We start from the raw sequence: 18,756 nt of genomic DNA, 5'->3' as shown, positions 1-18,756 counted from the left end.
CAGAGGGCCGTCACCTAGGGCTGTCGCGATAACCGCAATATTGCGGTACCGTACCGCGCTACTGACAGTCCAACCGCAGAGGAATGCAAGTAACCGCAGCAACCGCCAAACCGCGTTTTCTTTTTTCATAAGGCCACCCTTCGTAGTTCGTACCATGTGTATTGAATGTTAAATAAGTTAATAATGATAACAAGACTGTTTATCATGGTGATTTGTACAGAGGCTTCGTGGATTTTAACTTAAGCCTAAACAGACAGTGAATGAGATCGCCTGAGCGCGTGCGATTACCTTGCGTCTGTCTTTGAAGTCAAATCATGTATATTCGTGAAAAGGTTGCCGTTTCCAAGGAAAGCGAAATATTTGTCGTATCATCCTTTTAACGTGTAAGGGTAGACTATTTACCATGAATGACGTCAGCGCTGGTCAGCATTACACAGCGCGAGGAAGCCGTGGGGGGAAAGCTGCGAGTCACGCATTGGTCTCTATTAAGTGAAGCATTGCTTCAGCTTTGCCCAAAAGTGAAGCATTGCTGGCCAGCTGAGCCTTGAAAAGTGGAGCTCAAAGTTAAAAACAAATAATTAACGCCTTGTTTCATTACATCTATCATTTAAGGAATCAGCTTTTTTGAATGTTTTCGTTGAATGAACGGTGTAATGACTCACTCAGTCTATGACTCAAACAGTCCGTTGGCATAACAATGTAACTGCGCGCTGAGTGACAGTCTTTCAATGCACAGAGACGCTGTTTAGTTTCGGTTACATTGGTTACATTGTTTTTGTGTATGCTGACCACATCATAACACGTATTTATAGCAACAAATAAATATAAATAAATAAATGGCGGTAATACCGCATATCGCTCTATTGAGCCACTCAAAATTACCGCAAGGGAAATTCCTTCACCGCGACAGCCCTAGCGTCACCAACGGATGTCGCGGATAGACCTAAAACCAATCAGAGCGATGAAGGAGATGACGTATGCAGAGCGGTGGAGAAACATCTCAGAGTGTTGTTCTTTGCTCGGTTTTTAACAAAAAGCAAACGTTCACATCGCTTAAAACAGACGCGATAGCTGATTCGAACTAGTGATGTTCGACGACGGCATCCATCTTTGTAATGTAGGCTACAAAATCTGCTTCAAAATCCCAGCGCTGTCGTCATCGTGTAAAGCCCGCCCCAACGTTTCTGATTGGTGCCTCGATTTCGACAGATTGGAAATGGGCTTGAATGAGCTCTTTTGCCAGACTAACTTTCAGAGCAAATCTAAATTTGCCGGAAGTTGTCTGGGTTTTCCCAGGCTAAGGTGTTTCATAAATATAAGTACAATGTAATACACATATTTTCACAATTGTTTCAAATGATTCATTTGAATGTTAGTGCATAGTAGTAAACGACACTTAATTTACAGTGACCAAAACAGCTGGGCATTGTTTGTGGACCAATTAAGTAAACTAGTGAGAGTGTGAAAATTGTGTCTGAAGAGAATTTATTTATAAGGTACACAGGGTCAAAAGTGCCCATAGTTGAATAAACACTCTTTACAGTTCGAAATGAACTTGAGGGAAACCATCTTCATACTACTGTACATCCCCCTAAAACCAAGCAGTTGGTTATAAGTCATTACAAAATGTTTCTCCGAAAAGTGAAGGTCTGAGAAAAGCTATTTTACGTCATTTGTTTGCAGATAATACCGGTTTGGCATTTTTACCTGGTGCAATGACATACATTTTAAATGTGGTTTACGTTTAAAAAAAAATGGGGGGCCAATGTAAGCCATAAAATGTAGTATCTAAAGTATAATGTGAATAGAATGTAAGAATGTAAAAGCAGAAAAAACATACCGAATGAAACAGTTCAAATTAAATAGATGTTTTAGAGTAAACTAACTGGATAGCTCAAGCACTTTTCTTTAAGAAGATTTTACTTATGCAAATTGAATCAGCGGATGCTCAAAATGCAAATGAAAAACTTTTGGTTGGTCTGGACAAACAGATTTAAATGTGTACAACACGAAACAGATGGTCCGATCAATGTACACAAACATTACTGGTTACCCATAGCATATGGGTCTGAAGTAGAATCAGATACGGTCCGAATCGACCGTATCATGCTTGACAGCTCAGTAACTAAGAGGTCTTGGTGAAATGAATCCGCAGAGCCATGATGACCCTAAGCCAGTTGCTCATCAATGCAGACCCATTTATCAAAGCGAGAGACACTGAGAGCCAGAGACAGAAGGGAAAAAAGATTCCTGTCTCTAAAACCAGGTGCAGCCCACACTCTGGTCACGTGACATGGGTCACGCTGGTGAGGTCGTCACAGAATGAAAGCAGAGAGCAATCCACTGTAGTAGCTGGTTTTAACAAGAACCCAGCTAACAAAAAACATGTTCTGAGAACATTTTGCCAATGTTCCCATGAAGTTATGAAAACTTTTAAGTTATGAACGTTCATAACACCTAAATGTTTTAAAAACATTTTCTTCTTGGTTATGCGGATGTTAACATTATCAGAACGTTTAAAAAATGTTACAAGAATGTTTCAGAACGTTCTATGAACGAAGTATAAAGGATAGGAATACTTTACATCTTGTATTAGTATGTGCGGTTCTATGAATATGCAAATGAGCCCCGCCTCCACTCACTCACACCAGCCCAGAGATCCACTCGTTGATGATCACACGTTGACCTGATTGGCTACAAAGTAGTTTGTGACGTCAGAAACACCAGTGATTTCAAACCGCGTTTTTGAGACTGTCTTTGGTTCACCAGTTTTAACGAGAAAATATGAATTTGCACATGGTTTGTCTTAAAGCATATTAAAAACACCACAGACATATATAAACAACATTGAAAGCTTGATTTTCACCACAGGTGGACTTTAAGAACAAATAACTTTCAACAGACATTTTATTAACGTTAATGGAAGAAATGTTGTTCATAACTTTGAAAGAACCTTGTAACGTTCACTGTTAGACATTTTATTGTATTTTTGCGGTAACTTACTGGCAGCACTATTGCCAGTAAGTTACTGTAAGTTCCCCTTTACAGTAGCTTACCTGTAAATGTGTTTTACGGTATGATACCCTTACTGTAATTTCATTTTACAGTAAGACGCCCTTACCGTGATTTAATTTTACAGTAAGATGCCATTACCGCGATTAAATTTTACAGTAAGATGCCCTTACTGCAATTTAATTTTACAGTAAGATGCCCTTACCGTGATTTAATTTTACAGTATGATGCCCTTACTGTAATTTCATTTTACAGTAAGATGCCCTTACCACATTTTCATTTTACAGTATATTGCCATTACTGCACTTTATTTTTACAGAATGAATTTAATTTCATTCTTTTAAATTAAAAAAAATTTAATTTATATTTTACATGAATGCTATTGAATTTAATAAATTCCCAAAAAAGTGACTTGAGTCCTTGTACATCAGCATATTCTTTATTCACTGTCACAATCAATTACATCCATTTTATACATTGTGATGCAACATTAGGCAAGGCAGTTTTATTTATATAGCACATTTCATACACTTTGGCAATTCAAAGTGCTTTACACAGTAAGGAATTAAAATAATCACAAAATAAAAGCAAGGAAAATTAAAGTGCCCCTATTATGGATTTTTGAAAATTACCTTTCATGTAGTGTGTGACACAGCTCTAAGTGAATGAAAACATCCTGCAAAGTTGCACCGTATATATAAAGTTATTGTCTTTCAAACGTAAGAGTCGACTCTGAGTCACTGAAATGAATCGTTTTTCAAACGAGTCATAAGCCGTTTCATTGTGACGTCAAGATGAAACATTAGCATATTGCCCGCCCACTTATTGCGCGCAGACACCACGGAAAACTTGAACCTCAAACACTGCAGCTGATTCCTGTGGATGCTGGACAGCATCATGTCGAAAAGACGCTGTGCTCTACAATGTGACCGTTAAGCCAGTTTTTTTTTCACCGCTCAAGGACGAGCATGTGAAGAATCAGTGGTTAAAATGTATCTTTACCATGATACCACAGCAGTATAATCCTAAACTTTTGCTGTGTTCCATTTATTTTACTGACGACTGCTTCTCAAATCTCTGAGTTCAATGCAGGATTCGAGAACCGCTTGCTCTTGAAAGATGGTGTTCAAATACTTAGTTTTGAGTTTTATATTGTGTAGGTCTCCTGCTAACTGGTCTTACTGAAATACTTCTGCTAAGCAGCTGTGGGCCACTATTACCTAAAACTGTGTCTATTAATGCAGATTGTCTGTCATTCTCACTACTTTGAGGAAAGATTAAGCATGGAGCAAGATTTGTTTTATGTTACATTAGTCATTCACGCTAGAGCTCGGCTAATGTATCCGCAGATTCCATGTGTTCATCGCAATAAATTAAAAAAATACTCTGTAAATAAATAAGTACAAGTAAAATAATCGGTTTGTTGATGGACATGCACTTGTTAAAGGGATAGTTCACCCAAAAATGAAAATTCGGTCAGTAATTACTCTCCCTCATGTTGTTCTAACCCCGTAAGACTTTCGTTCATCTTCGGAACACAAATTAAGATATTTTTTATTAAATCTGAGAGCTGGATCACTCCTCCATAGGCTTCTATAGGATTGAAACTTGCCGGGCCAGAAAAGTTATTAAAGACATCGTTAAAATTAGGGATGGGGCCGATCCGATCCAGTATCGGGTCTGAGACCAGTGTAATTCACGTATCGGATTTTCCCGTCCCAACCTGCGGAGATATCCGATATCCATGAGCCATGTCTGCGCTTTAACGTTGTCTGCTGAAATGACTCCAAAAGTGATTCCTGCCGGCTAGTATGCTAGCTGGCTGCAAACTGCGGAATGGATTTCCTGAACGGAGGCGCGGCTCAATGAGACACAGAGTTATGAGACACGCCTCCGCTCAGGAAATCCATTCCGCAGTTTGCAGCCAGCTAGCAGGAAAGCATTGAGCAGCATTGTGTCCGCTGTGGAAAAACTTCACACTGGAAACACTGCAGAGCAAGACAGCAAAAAGCAATGTTTGCAAAGCCGTAATTCAGAGAGGTGGAAGCTCCCTCGCGTCGGTCAACACAACGATCCAATCAAACATTTAAAAAAGCACCACGTTAAAGAGCACGAGGATTTAAAAAATAAATAAGTCCTCACGTTATGTCAATCACGCTTGCACACTGCCACTGAAACTTTCGTCCGTCAAAAAAATAATAAATTTGAATCGGGTTCGATTTTCTGCGTTTTTCGCATCCGTAGCAAGCAGTTTGAATGGTGTTTTGACAATTCAGAGCCACCGAATCACGAATACGATTTCGGACTCAGTGTGCAAGGGCCTTAAGATGTTTACAGTTATTGCACTTTTCCTATATTTCTAATATTTGACATTTTAAAACCTTGATTTGTTGATGCTACAAGAGCCAGTGTACTTGATTTGTGCTGTTCAGATGCACACTGTTTTATTGATAGTGTGTGTGTAAGATGTTTACACTTGCACGTTTCTTATATTTCAAGACTCAAGTATTTGACATTTTGGGAATGTAATAAATATTGACATGACAATCAATTTGAAACCCTTACAGTTGCATATTTGATTTCAGAATGGGATTTTTCCTGTTAACAGGATTTCCTGTTTTTCTGACTTCCTTTTCTGACCTTATACTTATACTATAAAGTTGCCTTTTGGGACATACATGCATACATACGTACATATCATACTTGCCTGTTGAGAGGAGTTTATTTCAGCATCATATAAAATCAACAATAATGATAATAATAATATTAAAGCAAACAGCTCTGGTATCGGAATAGAATCGGTATCGGCCGATATCCAAATTCAGGTATCGGGATCGGATCGGAAGTGAAAAAATGTGGATCGGTGCATCCCTAGTTAAAATAATCAGAGTGACTACAGTGGCTCAACCTTAAGTTTATCAAGTGACGAGAATACTTTTTGTGCGCAAAAAAATAAATAAATAACGACTTAATTCAACTATTCATTTCCTTCTCTGTGGGCCTCTAGTTAGTTCACGTAGTGTAACTGCGCAGCGTTTCTGGCCCGGCAAGTTTCAATCCGATAGAAGCCTATGGAGGAGTGATCCAGCTCTCAGATTTAATCAAAAATATCTTAATTTGTGTTCCGAAGATGAACGAAAGTCTTACGGGGTTGGAACAACATGAGGGAGGGTAATTACTGATAGAATTTACATTTTTGGGTGAACTATCCCTTTAATGCTGATGCTGAGGAATTACAGTTGCAACATCTCACAATGTACCTCAAACTGAGTAGTGTATTACTGAGAAACGTCCTGCTCGAGTCGTCCTTGTGATGGAGGTTCGGGTTGAATAACGAGTTCTTCCAATGTTTCATTATTGGACTCGCGCTCGGATTGATATGGTAAAATCGACGTCATTGTTCGTCACTGTGTTTAGTTTACGGTGTAGGAAGCCTCAGGACAGCTGATGTTGTTATGGCAATGGGCGTTTTTGTTTTCGACACATGCGCTGTATGCGGTAAACCAATCACAACAGACTGAGCATTCTGGCCAATCAGAGCAGAATAGCTCGTGAAAGGAGGGATTTAGAGAGATTGATTAATCTGACGACTAGTTTGAGAATCATAAAAAAATGTGGTGATGTGCAAATGTATATTATGAGAAAATTAAACAGTTTTTTGACCTTTGATGCATCTAAACCTGTTGTAGGAGACTGCAAAACAACATTAGGAAACTTTAAAATAGCATAATAGGGGCACTTTAAAACAGTTTTATAAGGAATTAAAAGAGATATACGATACAGTTATAAAATTAAAGAGTAAAAAGATGATACATAGATAAACTTATCATCTGGCAAAACACCGGCGTATCATAATTTTCACAACTCTGAGATTTTCCCATGGTGATTATACTGTGTCTGTGGTGTTCTTTCGGCGCGCCTAAGAAATATATTGGACGTATCCAATAGGCCCGATTTTTCCCTAAAATCATACAGGAGAAGCTCTAGGACTGACTCACGGTGTAACCTCGGGTTCACTGCCACATCAGTCTGCACCCCACAGAACCTCGATTTTAATAACACATCAAACTCACTACTCTACGACAGACCCAGGTCATCAGCATGGTTTCATCTCTCAAATTCCCCAATTAAGTATTTTTTGTTTGTCTCTTACCCAATTCGCAGAGCCATTGAGTTCAGTTTAGAATCAAAAGGAGAATTCAAAACTGAATTCATAACAAATCAAAGCAGAGATAATGACAATACGCAAAAAAAAGCATGAAGCATGAAAAAGCATCCCAGTTGGTCTTGACTGGCCTCCATACCGGTAAACCACTGATGGCTGATCTGAAAAAACAAAACAAAAAAACAAAAAAAGAGAAAATGTGTGAGAAATGGTAATGAGTTTACAACATGTTACTGACAGTATTTTTATTTTTGGGTGAACTATCCCTATAATTGCCTGAATGTACAATTACGTAAAAGGTACACTGAGTAACCTAATAGCCCTTAAAACTTAAATCTGAAATATAAAGCTTTTGTAGCATTACAAATATTTTTACTGTCACTTTTGGTCAATATAATGCATCCTTGCTGAATAAAAGTATTAATTTCATTCTACAACCAAAAAAATTATAATAATTACTGACTGAACAGTAGTACTTTCTATTTCAGATAACTTAAATGCTGTTCTTTTGAACTTTCTATTCAAAGAATCCTGGAAAAAAAAGTGTACAACTGAAAATAATCAGAAATGTTTCACACAAGTGCTCCTAAAAATAAATGTAAGCGTAGAGCCCTTGCAAGTTATGCATTACAATGTTAATCACATAATGCATCTGATAGTTAGTCAAAACATATACTTACAAAGCCAAAGATGCTCAGTGCTGTGGCTCTTAAAAGAGCCTTTGAGCTGTAGTTAGCTCCTGTTGACACAGGGAAAAGAGAGAAAAAGAAGAAACATTATTTTTCATTATGATTATTGGCTAATATGACTATATGTTATGAACATGATAAATCACAGATCTAGGATGACTGCTAGATTGATCACTTACACAGTCAATCAGATTACAGTTTTACCAATAATTGACATAGAATTTCTAAAATATGTTGCAATGAATATTTTTCTATTAATCTATTAGTCTGCCATTACATTGCTTTAAATTCGTTACTATTTTAACATGTCATATTTCTGTTATGTGCAGAGTGAATCCAGAATGTATATGTATGTAGCCGTCACATCTCTTACATCGTGTACACACTTTGTTATGAGAGAGCGCGAGAGAGTGCCTTTGAGAAAACGTGCAAGGCCTAACGTTAGGTCCTAAACACCACACACATTTAACTGACGAGTAAAATATGCCATATCTGGTCGTAAAAAAGACGGGAAACCATTGTTTGTGTAAATACTAGATTGGGTCCATCTAACGTTACTGGAAAAGGCAGTCAGTCAATTCTATGACATTTAAGTTAATGGGATATGAAAATGGCGGTTTTTGAGGAAAGTTCCTTCAGATTCTCCTGTAATAGCCATACTTCATACATTTAGCTATATTTAATTGATATTGGTAATGGTTTACTTTGTAAAAGTAATGTATAAAAGAATTTGTTCAGTAAAAAGTACTTACCTCCGAAAAACTCACAGCTGGCGTCTAGCGATGCGATCCACTCTCAGCAGGGACGTCCGTTATGAGCGCGCACTCTCGACACGTGACGTCACACAACAAACCTCAGTATTTTACATTCTGCCAGGTTGTCGCGGGCTTTGCAGGAGGGCAACAATTTAAATTTTGTGAGGTGTAAGCAAAGTTTATATATATATATGAAAAAATATGAAAATATGAAAAAATACATTTATATCACCACATGTGTGCTGTTTTACCTGGCATAAAAAAAAAAAAATAAAAAATAAAAAAAAATGATTGCCTGTATGGGAACCATAGATGAGAACCAGTTGTGGATTTAAAAAAATATATATATTTATTGGAGAAAATGCTAATATAAAAATTACTCTGGTCTCTCACTAAGAACTCATTTGAAATCTTTCCATTCATGTGTTTTTTTTTTTTAATTTATTTAACTTTCAGCGTGTGCATATAGCTTATAAATGAGAATGCAGATTCATGATTTTCATCTGCAGAACAAGATGGGGGGAAAAAACTATTAAACATTATCATATGACATTTTAATATGCCTAAAACATAAATACAATATGCATATAGCCCTATAAGTAATACAAGTTGTGTACACAATGAACAAAAGTGCAGTCATCCCATGAATTATAAGGCAATGATTACACCTTAATTGTACAGTGCTTATATGCCCATTCATATATAATGCAGAGATGCATTTACAGTAGCACTACTGCTTTTGCATAAACAGTAAAGTACTGCAAATACCCATATACAGTAAGTTACTGTAAATTTCATTAAAAATACCCACAATGCAGTGCATATTACAGTAGTTAACCGTAAATAATATAAATGGTATTTTACTGGGCTTTTTTGCGGTAAGTAACTGTAAAATTACGGCAAAGTCTAACAGTGTTCCCTGTTAGCTGTTTTTTAATGCAGGGAGCCTCTCTTCTAGGGCTGGGTATTGACACAAATTTCACAATTCGATTCGATTTCGATTTCGATTCACAAGCTTGCAATTCGATTCGATTCCGATTCCAATTCGATTCGATTCAATATTGATTATTTTGGATACAATACATGGCAAATTTTCTCAAGGAAAACAAATCTCTTAACTAATGCTGTAAACTATGGGAGTCAGTTGTAGCCTACTAGGCTTCATTAGCCTACTATAATATTGAAGGTAAAAATTAACTGATTTGTAGCTATACAAACACTTAAATTACACTTTTATTTATTTTTATAATAATAAAGTTATATGAAATATAAACATTTAAATGGTGGCTGTCATAAAAACTTGCCAGATTTATTCAAACATGCATTAAATATCGAAGAACATTAAACATGATAATGAATATGTAATATGGTGCATATATTTAGCAAAATGCTCCTCTTTAGAGTTATTTTTTTCTAGCTGACTAACGAGTTCATGGTCACATATGGTTTTTCTGAGGTAAATTGACGTTACATGACATTGTTTACAAGTTGTTTTACTGACGTCTTTCCACGGTTGAAACACTGATTGAGCGATTCCATGTGACATAATACGGATTTCGATAAGTTGTACTCTATCTTTTAACACACTTTCAGATGCTCGTTCATGTTTATTTCGCGCTGTAACTGGTATTATTAAGGCAGAAGAGGAGATCATGTGCGCTCCGCGCTGCTGCTTCTCTTGACCTGAGCTGAGCCAGAGCAATCTCACGCCACAGCGCCAAAACGGTATTTATGTTTTTGAATTTCGTAAGAAAATGGACGTAATTTGAAATATGAGACTTTATTTAGTATCAATAGTAACAAAGCACAAAGATTATTGCGATTTATTGGATGGGATGCGCGCTACAATGTTCCATTCATTCATCAAATGAAAACAGGATGACTAATCGATTCTTGAGATTTAAGAATCGATATCGGTTCGTAAAAATGAGAATCGATTAATATCGAGAAATCAATATTTTTTACCCAGCCCTACTCTCTTCTGTTCTGGCGACACATGGAACGAATGCTTATACAATGTTCAGGATAATGCCGAAAGAGCCATTCTGTTCTGAAATGTCAATGTGCCATTCAAAGAAAATGGATTTATTCAAACTATAGTCTAACATAGCCAGATCTAAATAGCCTATAGTCTCAAATATAGACCCACAATATAATCAAACTATCATAACATTGTCATTTTGACCTCATCTGTCGTCATGAATGCCGGTGAATTGCAGAATTGGTGCAAGCATATCCACATCATGCTGCCGTTTTCTCACCGCTGTCATTTCTGTTGTGCGTTCACTTTGTTATTGAGAGGAAATGTGCAGGAGTGCGAGCATGAGCAATAAGTTGCTGACTGCAGTTCACTTAACGGACACCGGTGTCGCTAAAAACAAGGATTTCGAAATTCAACATGGCCCCATTAAAAATAAAGGATCTTTATTGGCATCAATGGCTCAATGAAGAAAACTTTAACATCAATGGAAACTTTCCATTAGACACAAAAGGTTCTTTATGGTGGAAAAAAGATTATTCACGCTAAGAAGGTTTTTTTTTTAGAATTGTGCACTGAAAGGTTCTTTGTTTCTTCTATTGCATTGTGACGAAAACCTCCTTTTTGGAACCTTTATGAGTGATACTTTACATCAGAAGCAATCTACAAAAAATGAAACAGATTTGGAGTTATAGGCAAATAGAAAATAAACGAACTAAAGCTGCTGTTGGGTAATCTCAAGCTTTTCAAGAGCACTTTCCAGTCTGGTGTACAATATGCATCAGTCGGTCAGTTCTCCATGGGCAGACTATATCTGGAGCTAAAGCTAATCAGGGCTGACATCATGGATCAGCTGGTTGATTGAATTCGCTCTAGCAGAGATCTCTGTAAATATTTATACCTCTCAAACAACCACCTACGCTAGCTCATGTAGGGTGCACACACTACAACCATGAAGCAGGGTTTTACACTGATCACTGGACATTAAAATCAGCTTGAACACAGCCAGTGAACCATGAGCAAAGCATCAGTCTTGCATAGACACTGCGGTTCTGTTACGGCTGAGATAATGCATGGCTTGCATTAAAATAGTAACACTTCAGCAGATCTGCCAACACTGTCGAGATTGATTTGATTTTAAATTCACTCAACAAATGTTACGGCAGTCATCTACATAAAAGAGCTTAAGCACTGAAAAACGAAATGCAATATTGCGAAAGGATGGAGTATAAAATTTTCATTGATATGCTGTGATGGACGTGGGCCGCATTAGGATTAATACATTAAAGATCATAATATAGCCATAAAACGGCAGTTTATGATACTAGCATGTGTTCCATTGTAAATCAGTAAAATGACATGCATTAATTAACAAATGAGCATGGTACATTCTCATGCAAATTAGGGCATAAATTACTATAACAGTGAGGTCCAAAAACATCCGAGACCACATTAAACATCTGGGATTTTTAATCAACTTTACACCAGGAAATAAAAAATGTTTTAAGACGATCAAAATGTCAAACAAATTGACGTTATTCACAATTTCTAAGTTAATTGTTCAGCTTTCACTTAAATTGCTAAATACAATTTGAAGGAAAAAAAAGGAAGATTATAGCTTTTCTAGCGGTCTGAGACTCATACATTACTGTATATAATATCATGATTATATTAAATATTCATAAAAAAATGTACACCATTTTCAAGAAAAGTTTTAATTTATTAGGCTAACTCTAAAATGTAATGTGGTTTAACCACTGAATACAAACACAACATTTTAATGTTATATATATATATATATATTGCCATATATTTTATTGCCATAAAAATATCTAAATATTTGATATTTTGTGCATGTTGGTTTGACCATATATGACTTTGATTTAGCAGAAAAATATAATATGACATGTACAATTTTTTTCACCATAACATTTTCCACTTTCTGTTTATTTTTAATAAATTAATAAATATTTGACCCAGTATAGTTTCAGGCACAGATCCCATGTTGTGTCATAAATTGTTGGAAACACACTAGCTTGTATAAAACAGTATATCGAGCATATCTTTGCTTTTCCCATCTCGAACTGAAACTTCAGTGCAATTCTGTGCGTTCTTGCTGCATGAATTCATTAACATCAAAGCCTGCAGTAACGACTGACAGTAATTAGCCACTATTCAGTACCCGACAAAAGGGGAGGGGATCTTAACGTAATGATGGGCTCCTTCAGTGCAATTAACATGAAATTAGGAAATTAGTGACAGGAATGTGAATTAGTAGTGACCCTTGTAACTCTCTTCCTTCTTCGCTCAAATGAGCAGGCACAAACACACAGGCAGGAGTCAGCAGACCTTCTTCTCCATCTCAAACAGCAGTTCTCAATGGCGTATCACTGAGGTGTTCGCTAATATGACACATTTCACAATGCTATTCAACGGCGGTGACATTTCAGCGTTTCCCCGTACCTTGGAAAGTAGATAGTCTCTCAGCAAAGCGGTTGAGAGGCACTCATCGATGCAGATTCATACTGAGTATTAATGGGTCCTCAGCTGAGCCCCGTCAAACATGTTCGTTTGATTCAGAAGATGGTAGAGTCTATGTCAAGAGTGATAGTCACACTAACTTACCCCTTTGGCCAGCGTGACGCTTCTCATTGCAGGTCGCATGAGTTTTGATCTGTATCTCAGGTGCCGAGTGTGTGTTGAGGTATCTGGCAGCGTCACGGTTGTGTGGAAATGTTGGCACTACTGTAAGATGTGAGTTCTGATATTTAAGTGTGTACTTGTACAGTATATATATGTTGCTTGGGTAATCCTTCCTTGAATCAAATTGGTTATTGGTGCAGGAACCTTTTGAGAAATATGGAAGACATGACGGGGCGAATGTTTATTCCATGAATATTAAATAGGTCTTGCAGACGTTGCTGGGTGACCTCCTGGGATGCCCAATTATGTAAACTAATTAATATTCATGAGTCAAGCCTTCATTATATTACTATGCAGAGATGTTTGAGCTTGTATGATTGGCCAGATGCCAACATGAAGATTTTTAAAAATTCAAACGAATTAACATTTATTGGCTACTTACAAAAACGTATTGGTGGCATAAAAATGTTCTTCCGTGTCAGTGAAGAACATATACAGTACATGGGGTCAACTAATATTTATTTTTATATATGTGATCTATCACTAACTAACGAATTCTCCTTAACTTTGTATAGCACTTCTTGTGTTTTTTGCATCCTTAATATGAATCGCTTGTTGTATTCCCCATTTGTAAGCAAAAGCGTCTGATGAATGATTAAATGTGGCGATTATATCTCAACTTTTATTACAGTATACACTTTGTAAAAATACAGACGTCCAGACCTCGCTGACATCAATGGTGGGTACAACCATGCCTGCAGTAATACTCAAAAAATCTTCCATTTTACACTGTCTGACAGCTTGTCTGTAGACTAGATTCGACATGTTAGAATGGGTGAGAAAACACACCTTTACTTGTTAGCAATAGCGGACGTTATCAAATTCAACAGTTCACCTGCTGAAAAAAAAACAGCTTAAGGCCTCAGTATATTTCAAGTGAAATCGAACTGGTGTGAGGTCATTTTTGAACAAAATTAGGCCTAAATGAAGTTTATTTGGAGTTTGTTTCGTGAGTTTGAAATCGCTTGCCAAAGCAAACTTTCCAGGACAAGTTTTCTCCGGCTGGTAAACACCTTCGCACTGTCATTGGTTCGTGGCGATGATGTAATAGGTAGGTGTGGCTCTGAGTCTCCACCTTCTTTGACATGAAAATCTCCTCCAGTTCATTTCTTCTGTTCAGTACGTCAAGGTCAGACTTAAAAACATGAACACAGGAGAGCTGCTTAAATGGAAGTTGTATTCTAATTAAAAGAGACACTGATACAATTTTCATGTCTAATACTGTAAAGCCGCTTGCTTTAAAACAATCGTATAAAGCGCTGTATAAATAAATGTGATGTGACAAATTGCAGAGCCTGTGCATAGTCAAGTTGTTCACAAGCAAAAGATAGTGGCCAACAAACATGTTCTGTCTGATGAAGTTGGTTCACAAAGAGGGCTTTCTGATTAAGAAGGCATGGTATAAATATAAACACACCAGAACCACCATTCAAAACACAAAATATACAGTTGACCAGCAAGGTTGGGATAGTTCTGGTCCTCAAATCTGTTTAGCCAAGTGGCGTTCCAGTATTAAGTCCAGCACTGGAAAGTCTTACTCTTTTCATCCGTGTTTGAGCCTTTGAAGAAAATAGTATGTACAGTAAGCTGTGAAAAGCGAAAACCCTCCAGCCTCTATCAGCTTCCTCATCAATCCTACAACTGCAACTCAACATCAGTAATGAGAAGCTCTTCTCATGCCTGAAGATTCCATGAGACTTTACACTGATTTACAAGAGCGCTACTGTCTACCCTGCCCTTTCGCCAGTAATGATTCTGCCTGCTAATGGTGCGCATTAGTGTTTTAGTTGCAGCAGACCATGCAGCACGCGTTGATGTCTGTGAAAGCAGATCAGTTTTATAGCTTTTCGTAAATTGGTTTGGGATAGCAACCACGAGAAGGGCACAACACTACTTAGAAATAGTTCTTGCCAAATCATCATATGAAGCAGACTGCACTCAGCCACTTCCGATTTTAGTGAACAGGCTCTTGATTAAAGATTAATTTGGGGGCTTGTCAGCCCCTGAGCTGATCAAGTCTTCAATGGCGCAGTGAAGAGAGCATCTCTTCATTTTACTACGGCTGTGGAAGTCTTAATCACTGAGAAGAGTCTGATCGCCTGTGTGCATATCAATGTATCGATGCTCTCACAACTGAGAGACGTTTATTAAACAATGCTGCTTTTGAGACCATTAGACTATATCGTCACCCTTGAACACTTACTGAGAAAAGACTACATGCTTGAACAGTTGAAAAGCCAAATAACAGCATATGTTGAGTTTGGGATAAACATGGGATAGCCCTAACAGATTACTAAGCTTAATGCCCACTATGACCAAAAATCCCCAGAAATAATTTGAAAAATATTCCAAATATTAGGGCTGAGCAATTAGTCAAATTTTATATTCAACTTTGGCTTTTGGAGATAAAAATCTCTATCACGGTCACTCAGCAAAACTTTTTGTGCTGACCAATACAATGCCGATTGGTTTGGAAGTGACTCCTGTCTGAGAAGAGCTTCATACATCTCCATGCTAATGACAATCAACAATGGATCTGTATTTGCACACTAAATTTGATATTTCGCTAATGTGACCGACCATAATGGTGTGTTCACACCTGTAGTTCGGTTCTCTGGGTTATTTGGTCCGGACTAAAAAAGAAAATAATGCATTCAGTCCTGGCTCGTTTAGAGTTCACACTGTAATTTTTCAAAGTGGTAGTATGCGCATATCCAAAAAACTTTAGGCAGGTGCGCGATCAAATAAAGCACTTCACTGTAGAGTTAACAAAATCGGCTCACAGCCACTGCTCAAACAGTCAATTTATTAAAATGTGCAACATTTCAACCTGAAGGTCTTTGTCAAGCAAACAACAATACCCAGAAACTCAGCAAGGTACAAATAGAATAAGCGTGACTAAAATAGTCACCAAAATAAGTTTAACAAGAAACTTTTGGCTCTTTATAGCCACTGTGTTTTTTTTGTGTGTTTTTTTGGGGGTTATTGGGTTAATGCAGGTGTGACGGATCATGTTTATATAAATTGTACCTTGCTTAGTTGCTATTTACTTGCTGTTTGCCTGACGAAAACTTTCGGGTCGAAACATTGCACATTTTGGTTCGTTTAGATGCGAACATTTTGCCCCATGATGCATTCATTTTTCAGTCGAATCACACCAGAGTTCGAGTGGAAGTGGACCGAGACTCCCTGAAAAGATGGGTCCTGGTCTGCTTGTTTGGAGCGCACCAGGGTTCGAATGGCAGCGCTCACACTGACTCAAATGAACTGAGCAAGCACACCAGAGTTTGTTTTAATTGAACCAAACCTGCCACCCTATAATGGGCTGAATTTTTGGATGTTAACCAATGTTTTTATTTGTAGTTTTACTTGGTATGGTTACTTAGCATTCACAGTGCCATTTTAACACTGATCCTAAAGACATGTTAACAGGGATATGTTCACAACCTGATTGGTCGGCTTTTATGTATATTTCTGATGCCTGTACCGAACTGAGATGGGCAACATCGCGACTATGAAAAAAGCATTGAGTCCTTTTTAGGGTCACATCTTGTTACATCCTGTCCCGTTTTTGGTTTGTTTGCATGTCTTTGGTCCGTGTTGCGTTCATTTTTCATTCAAGCCGTACCAGAGTTCGTTTTGAGCGCATCAGGGTTCAGATGGCAGCGTTCACATGTGTTCAAATGATCCGCACTAAAAGAGCAATTGCACCAGGGTTCGTTTTAATCGAATGAAACATGCCAAGTGTGAACACACCCTTAGAGACTACTAAAAGACTACTGTTATTTATTCTCATGGTGATACAAGACTTCCTTGCTCAACCAGCTACTCGTAAATGCTACATTGATCCAGTGAGGTCCACTGGCTTCTGTTCTCTCAGTAGAAAGCTGATTTCTTTACAACTGTTCCGTATCTGTCGATCTATTTCAAGGTCACTGTCTTCGATGTGAACCATTGGTTAACATCCAACATCCAGCCCTCGGTCACAGTCAGGAGCAGCACGCTCTCCAGTGAGCCATGAATCATATGATCACACTGGGCACACACGCATGATTCTATTTACACAAGGTGTGTGTGGTGACATGTTTGAGACCGGCTTAGACTCATGCCCCAGGAGTCACATATAAATAAATGTCAGCTGCGCTGAGTTGGACTGAAGGCTGACTTAATGCAGTGCCTTAACCGTCGGCCCACAACACCAGCCGTCAGCTCGCATTAAAGGGCCGGAGTGCTGAGAGTTGTCACTTGATTGTGACAGACAAGAGGTTGTTATCTTGTCGCCTTCTAACGCTAAGCAACAGTGGAGGTCAAGCTGACAAAAACCTTTGAAGGGCAAAATCATCTGCCACTTCACAACCAGCTGCTGTGTTTGGATCCATCCAATTATTTTCAGTTACGTTTGATATGAGATGATATAACGGTTAAATGAGACAGAAAAATGCTACGCTATCTCACGACCAATTCGTACGAATTCGTATGAGTGAGTACGAGGTGGCTAACTCGTACGAATTCATACGATTTGTCTAAACCCCAGTAATGGTATAGGGGTTGGGTCAGGGGTATTTTCGTATGTACGATTTAGCAAAAATTTTGCTGATTCGTACGAGTGAGGTCATATGAATTCGATTGAATTAGCCACCTCGTAAAATACGTGCAAATTACCGTGAGATCGGGTTGGAAAAATGTTATGTCAGAATGACTATTATTGGATGTTGGATGTGAATAATGTTTTGTTTTTTTCTCCAGAATTGCTGAATTAAAGCTTTGGATGATAAGATCCTCATGGACCAAAATGTGATTCTTTATAACCAAAGCCGGACAGAATGTCCAGGTTTATTCTGATTGAGCCAGTCTTAAAGGGGTCCTATTATGCTTTTTTACATTTTCAACTTTCCTTAGTGTGTAATGTTGCTGTCTCAGCATGAAAAAGCTAAAGTTACAAAGCACAAAGACACTCCAAACGTAGTTATTCTCTATAACAGTAAGACTGTTTCTGAACTCCCTGAAACGCCTCCATTGTCTTGAGTTTTCTTCCAGGAACGATCGGACATCACAATACACCTCATTTAAACAATTCCCGCCAAAGACATATGGAAAAAGGGGAACGAGGCCTAGTTGAGTTATGTTACTGTGTTGAAACTCACGGTTATGGTAAGGGACGTGACATTTCCCAAATACGCTCGAAACAGTTGACCAATCACAACACACTGGTCCAGCCGACCAATCAGAGCACAGTGTGCTTTTCAGAAGGAGGGGCTTCATAGAGACGGGAACTAAACAGAGACAAAAAGCACCAGAAAAGTGCTCCATTTAACTCATGCACTAATTCCCAAGTCTTCTAAATACACATCTCTTATTTTCAGAAGAAAATCGTATTCCCATTCACATGCATGCAAACATGATACCTGAAGATTCATTGTGCTCGGTTTTACATTCTCATAAGTATCATGTGAA

Source organism: Rhinichthys klamathensis, unplaced genomic scaffold (genome assembly GCF_029890125.1).
Source record: "Rhinichthys klamathensis goyatoka isolate OS25496 unplaced genomic scaffold, OSU_Roscu_1.1 h1tg000159l_1, whole genome shotgun sequence".
Lineage (NCBI taxonomy): Eukaryota > Metazoa > Chordata > Actinopteri > Cypriniformes > Leuciscidae > Rhinichthys > Rhinichthys klamathensis.
The sequence above is the reverse complement of the archived record's forward strand: the minus strand, read 5'-3'. Positions refer to the sequence as shown.